This window comes from Hordeum vulgare, chromosome 1H (genome assembly GCF_904849725.1).
Source record: "Hordeum vulgare subsp. vulgare chromosome 1H, MorexV3_pseudomolecules_assembly, whole genome shotgun sequence".
In the NCBI taxonomy this organism is placed as follows: Eukaryota; Viridiplantae; Streptophyta; class Magnoliopsida; order Poales; family Poaceae; genus Hordeum; species Hordeum vulgare.
The window spans coordinates 378,915,962-378,923,159 of record NC_058518.1 but is presented as its reverse complement, the minus strand read 5'-3'; positions in this window follow the sequence as shown (position 1 = coordinate 378,923,159).

Sequence of the window (7,198 nt, the reverse complement as noted above, 5' to 3'; positions counted from 1 at the left end):
CAGGTAACGTATGTCTTAAATGCTAATAAAGGTACATGGAAACGTATGACCGTTGTCCTTCAGGGGGGTTACGATGTACAGAGTGGAATCCAGTCGGTAAGTTTGATACGCTCCGGATGCTCATCTCCGACTGGATGATGGAGGAATCGTCACCGACTGGATGATGGGAAGTCCTTAATTCAGTCAGAACTGACTAAGGGCCTTGTCCCTTATGAAGGGTGGTCCTTGAGTAGGCCCCACAGGGCAGGCCTATGACCCTACCCTAGGACCATAACCCCATCATTAGTCCCCGAATGGATTGGGGTTGGAACGATGAAGCGATGCTTGGAGTACGGATCCGACTAGTATGGATGCGACTTTGGCGTTGTTTGCCTCGATCCATTTTATCTTCTTGACCAGTGATCCGAGTGGATGTATTTGTGAAACGAACCGTCAGGGACCGAGTGCTTCCGCGGTATCTTTTGACGTGACCAGTCAACTGACAGCGGCGGATTTTCCGGGATCCTCAAATTTCAGTTGCCGCGCGCTCGGCGGGGATGACGACATCGTAATCGAGTAATATCTGCCGCCTCGATTTCCGCGCCTTTATCTCTTCCACTAATATCGCAGCAACCGGTCGAGGGATAAGATTTCGGGGCCACCTGCTAGTGACCCAGTCGGAACCTTATTTAAACCCCTACAGCGAGGGTTTTTCGTTGCACTCGCCTGATAGCTCACACTTGCCCCACTTCTCTCGTCACCTCCTGCGCATCTCAAGCTCCTTCCTTCTCCTTCTCTCCCGTGGGTTTGCAGCCTCCACCATGACAAAGGGGCAGACGAGCAAGCTCGAGGCGCGGAAGAAGAAGGGGAAGGCGGCGGCTCCTGCTCAGCGGCGGCAGCGAGCACTGCCGGCGGGTTGGATCCAGGGGGATTTCCTCCCCTCCACGGTGATGGAGGAGGACATGCTGGAGCTGGTGGAGCACGGCATGATCGAGCACAAGACGTGGAGGTTGCCGGCGGAGGGCGAGACTGAGCCGGCGCCCCAGGAGGGGGAGCGCGTCTTGGTGCTCAGCCACGTGCACCGAGGCTTCTCTCTGCCTCCTCATCCCTTCTTCAGAGGTATAATGAACCACTTCGGGGCGCAGCTCCACCATTTTCCTCCCAACGCAATAGCTCATCTCTCCGCCTTCGTCGTGCTGTGCGAGTGTTTCATCGGCTGTCCTCCCCATTGGGGGATTTTTAAGCACATCTTCTCTGCTAGATCTCAAACCATCAAAAGGCTGAGCCAGTCGGATGACAAAACCCACCTCCACCAGCTCTGCGGAGGCTTAGGCTTCCAAAAGAAAAGTAAAAGTAGCTATCCCGCTCTTCAGTTGTCTGAATCCGTTAGGAACTAGCAGTCGACTTGGTTTTACTGCCAGGACGTTGCTGGCCCGAATGCCGCCACTGGACTACCGCCTTTTAGCTTAGACCGACCAGCTCCGCCTAGGCAGCTCGTGCTCACGAAGATGGAGGAGATCCAGATCCAGCCTCTGGTCGATGCGCTTGTAGAGGTCGTCTGAAAGGGAGTCACCGGCATAGATTTGCTGGAGGTTTTTCTGGGTCGGCGTATCCAGCCTTTGCAAGCTCGACACCACGCCATGTGGCACTACACGGGGCCTGAGGACTCCACTCGGACTAACCCCGAGTGCGTGACCGGGGAGCTGGTGGTGTCGTGGGTCCTTAACATCACAGGTGCCTGCGATAATCCCAGAGGATCTCGGCGAGTGAAGCCCTTCCGTGCGGACAACCCTCCTCCGAATGAGGTGAGTATAACTTGTCGAGTGCACCCAATTGTCTTAGGTTTATCGCTTTTTCTTGTATTACTGTCTGACGTCTGATGTTGTCGACTGTATCTCGTGCAGGCGTGGACCAACTGGTTTTCTCCTGTCTCGAACGGGTATCCCGCCGAGGAAGAGGAAGGTAGCCAGGAGGGCAGCGTGGAGAGCGTTGAGTACGTCTCCGACAGTGGAGAGACGGAGGAGGAGTCCGGAGAAGAAGAGGGGGAAGATGGGGAATAGAGCTCGCCACCCCCACCCCCAGAGCCTCGAACTAAACGCCGTCACGAACCCGCGGCTCCGTCGGCTCCTCCAGCGGCCTCGAGTGCCCCGCCAGCTGCTCCAGTGGTTCGGAGTGCCTTGCCAGCTACTCCCGTGGTTCCGAGCGCTCGGAGCACAAAGAGGACCAGGGACTCTGCTGCTGAGCCTGCAGGACAGCCTTCTAAGGTGGCCAAACCGAGTGGATCCAAGCCTCGGAAGGCTTTGCTGCGGATGAGGATCGTGTTGGGGAACGTCGCATGGGAAACAAAAATTTTCCTACGCGCACGAAGACCTATCATGGTGATGTCCATCTACGAGAGGGGATGAGTGATCTACGTACCCTTGTAGATCGTACAGCAGAAGCGTTAGAGAACGCGGTTGATGTAGTGGAACGTCCTCACGTCCCTCGATCCGCCCCGCGAACAATCCCGCGATCAGTCCCACGATCTAGTACCGAACGGACGGCACCTCCGCGTTCAGCACACGTACAGCTCGACGATGATCTCGGCCTTCTTGATCCAGCAAGAGAGACGGAGAGGTAGAAGAGTTCTCCGGCATTGTGACGGCGCTCCGGAGGTTGGTGATGATCTTGTCTCAGCAGGGCTCCGCCCGAGCTCCGCAGAAACACGATCTAGAGGAAAAACTATGGAGGTATGTGGTCGGGCAGCCGTGAGAAAGTCGTCTCAAATCTGCCCTAAAAGCCCCATATATATAGGAGGAGGGAGGGGGACCTTTCCTTGGGGTCCAAGGGATCCCCAAGGGGTCGGCCGAGCCAGGGGGGAGGACTCTCCCCCCCCAAACCGAGTCCTACTTGGTTTGGTGGGAGGGAGTCCTTCCCCTTTCCCACTTCTCCCTTTTTTTTTTCTTTCCTTTGATTTTTTCTCTCTTGGCGCATAGGGGATTGGTGGGCTGTCCCACCAGTCCACTAAGGGCTGGTGTGACCCCCCCAAATGCCTATGGGCTTCCCCGGAGTGGGTTGCCCCCCTCCGGTGAACTCCCGGAACCCATTCGTCATTCCCGGTACATTCCCGGTAACTCCGAAAAACCTTCCGGTAATCAAATGAGGTCATCCTATACATCAATCTTCGTTTCCGGACTATTCCGGAAACCCTCGTGACGTCCGTGATCTCATCCGGGACACCGAACAACATTCGGTAACCAACCATATAACTCAAATACGCATAAAACAACGTCGAACCTTAAGTGTGCAGACCCTGCGGGTTCGAGAACTATGTAGACATGACCCGAGAGACTCCTCGGTCAATATCCAACAGCGGGACCTGGATGCCCATATTGGATCCTACATATTCTACGAAGATCTTATCGTTTGAACCTCAGTGCCAAGGATTCGTATAATCCCGTATGTCATTCCCTTTGTCCTTCGGTATGTTACTTGCCCGAGATTCGATCGTTAGTATCCGTATACCTATTTCAACCTCGTTTACCGGCAAGTCTCTTTACTCGTTCCGTAATACAAGATCCCGCAACTTACACTAAGTTACATTGCTTGCAAGGCTTGTGTGTGATGTTGTATTACCGAGTGGGCCCCGAGATACCTCTTCGTCACACGGAGTGACAAATCCCAGTCTTGATCCATACTAACTCAACTAACACCTTCGGAGATACCTGTAGAGCATATTTATAGTCACCCAGTTACGTTGCGACGTTTGATACACACAAAGCATTCCTCCGGTGTCAGTGAGTTATATGATCTCATGGTCATAGGAATAAATACTTGACACGCAGAAAACAGTAGCAACAAAATGACACGATCAACATGCTACGTCTATTAGTTTGGGTCTAGTCCATCACGTGATTCTCCCAATGACGTGATCCAGTTATCAAGCAACAACACCTTGTTCATAATCAGAAGACACTGACTATCATCGATCAACTGGCTAGCCAACTAGAGGCATGGTAGGGACGGTGTTTTGTCTATGTATCCACACATGTAAATGAGTCTTCATTCAATACAATTATAGCATGGATAATAAACTATTATCTTGATACAGGAATTATAATAATAACTATACATTTATTATTGCCTCTAGGGCATAATTCCAACAGTCTCCCACTTGCACTAGAGTCAATAATCTAGCCCTCACATCACCATGTGAATTACATTGTAATAAATCTAACACCCATACAGTTCTGGTGTCGATCATGTTTTGGCCGTGGAAGAGGCTTAGTCAACGGGTCTGCTACATTCAGATCCGTGTGCACTTTGCATATATTTACGTCCTCCTCCTCGACGTAGTCGCGGATGAGGTTGAAGCGTCGTTTGATGTGTCTGGTCTTCTTGTGAAACCTTGGTTCCTTTGCTAAGGCAATGGCACCAGTGTTGTCACAGAACAAGGTTATTGGATCCAGTGCACTTGGCACCACTCCAAGATCCGTCATGAACTGCTTCATCCAGACACCCTCCTTAGCCGCCTCCGAGGCAGCCATGTACTCCGCTTCACATGTAGAATCTGCTACGACGCTTTGCTTGGAACTGCACCAGCTTACTGCACCCCCATTAAGAATAAATACGTATCCGGTTTGCGATTTAGTGTCGTCCGGATCTGTGTCAAAGCTTGCATCGACGTAACCTTTTACGGCGAGCTCTTCGTCACCTCCATACACGAGAAACATCTCCTTAGTCCTTTTCAGGTACTTCAGGATATTCTTGACCGCCGTCCAGTGATCCACTCCTGGATTACTCTGGAACCTACCTGCCATACTTATGGCCAGGCTAACATCCGGTCTAGTGCACAGCATTGCATACATGATAGAGCCTATGGCTGAAGCATAGGGGACGGAGCGCATATGCTCTCTATCTTCATCAGTTGCTGGGCACTGAGTCTTACTCAATCTCGTACCTTGTAACACTGGCAAGAACCCTTTCTTGGACTGTTCCATTTTGAACCTCTTCAAAACTTTATCAAGGTATGTGCTTTGTGAAAGTCCTATCAGGCGTTTTGATCTATCCCTATAGATCTTAATGCCTAGAATGTAAGCAGCTTCTCCTAGGTCCTTCATAGAGAAACTTTTATTCAAGTAACCTTTTATGCTCTCCAAAAGCTCTACGTTGTTTCCAATCAGTAATATGTCATCCACATATAATATTAGAAACGCCACAGAGCTCCCACTCACTTTCTTGTAAATACAAGATTCTCCAACCACTTGTATAAACCCAAATGCTTTGATCACCTCATCAAAGCGTTTGTTCCAACTCCGAGATGCTTGCACCAGTCCATAAATGGATCGCTGGAGCTTGCACACCTTGCCAACATTTTTAGGATCGACAAAACCTTCGGGTTGCATCATATACAACTCTTCCTTAAGGAAACCGTTAAGGAACGCCGTTTTGACATCCATCTGCCAGATTTCATAATCGAAAAATGCAGCTATTGCTAACATGATTCTGACGGACTCAAGCATCGCTACGGGAGAGAAAGTCTCATCGTAGTCAATTCCTGGAACTTGTGAAAAATCCTTTGCCACAAGTCGAGCTTTATAAACGGTCACATTACCGTCAGCGTCCGTCTTCTTCTTAAAGATCCATTTGTTCTGAATAGCCTTGCGGCCCTCAGGCAGCATCTCCAAAGTCCACACTTTGTTCTCATACATGGATCCTATCTCGGATTTCATGGCTTCTAGCCATTTGTTGGAATCTGGGCCCACCATTGCTTCTTCATAATTTGCAGGTTCATTGTTGTCTAACAACATGATTGATAAGACGGGATTACCGTACCACTCTGGAGCAGCGCGTGATCTCGTCGACCTGCGTGGTTCAACAGAAACTTGAACTGGAGTTTCATGATCATCATCATTAACTTCCTCCTCAACCGGCGTCGCAATGACAGAGGTTTCCCCTTGCCCCGCGCCACCATCCATAGGGATGAGAGGTTCGACAACCTCATCAAGTTCTATCTTCCTCCCACTCAATTCTCTCGAGAGAAACTCCTTCTCGAGAAAAGTTCCGTTCTTAGCAACAAACACCTTGCCCTCGGATTTGAGATAGAAGGTGTACCCAACTGTCTCTTTTGGGTAACCTATGAAGACACACTTTTCCGCTTTGGGTTCCAGCTTTTTAGGCTGAAGCTTTTTGACATAAGCATCACATCCCCAAACTTTAAGAAATGACAACTTTGGCCTTTTGCCATACCACAGTTCGTATGGTGTCGTCTCAATGGATTTCGATGGTGCCCTATTTAAAGTGAATGCAGCTGTTTCTAATGCATAACCCCAAAACGATAACGGCAAATCAGTAAGAGACATCATCGATCGCACCATTTCTAATAAAGTACGATTACGACGTTCGGACACACCATTACGCTGTGGTGTTCCACGCGGTGTTAACTGCGAAACAATTCCACATTGTCTTAAGTGAGTACCAAACTCGAAACTCAGATATTCACCCCCACGATCAGACCGCAGGAATTTGATCTTCTTGTTACGATGATTTTCCACTTCACTCTGAAATTGTTTGAACTTTTCAAATGTTTCAGACTTGTGCTTCATCAAGTAGACATAACCATATCTACTTAGATCGTCAGTGAAGGTGAGAAAATAACGATATCCGCCGCGTGCCTCCACGCTCATTGGACCACACACATCGGTATGTATGATTTCCAACAAGTCACTTGCACGCTCCATTGTTCCGGAGAACGGAGTCTTAGTCATCTTGCCCATGAGGCATGGTTCGCACGTGTCAAGTGAATCAAAGTCAAGTGACTCCAAAAGTCCATCAGCATGGAGTTTCTTCATGCGCTTTACACCAATATGACCCAAGCGGCAGTGCCACAAAAATATGGCGCTATCATTGTTTACTCTAACTCTTTTGGTCTCAATGTTATGTATATGCGTATCTCTATCAAGATTCAATATGAACAATCCTCTCACATTCGGTGCATGACCATAAAAGATGTTAGTCATAGAAATAGAACAACCATTATTCTCAGACTTAAAAGAGTAACAGTCTCGCAATAAACAAGATCCAGATATAATGTTCATGCTCAACGCAGGCACTAAATAACAATGATTTAAGTTCATCACTAATCCTGATGGTAGTTGAAGTGACACTGTGCCGACGGCGATTGCATCAACCTTGGAACCGTTTCCTACGCGCATCGTCACTTCGTCTTTCGCCAGCCTTC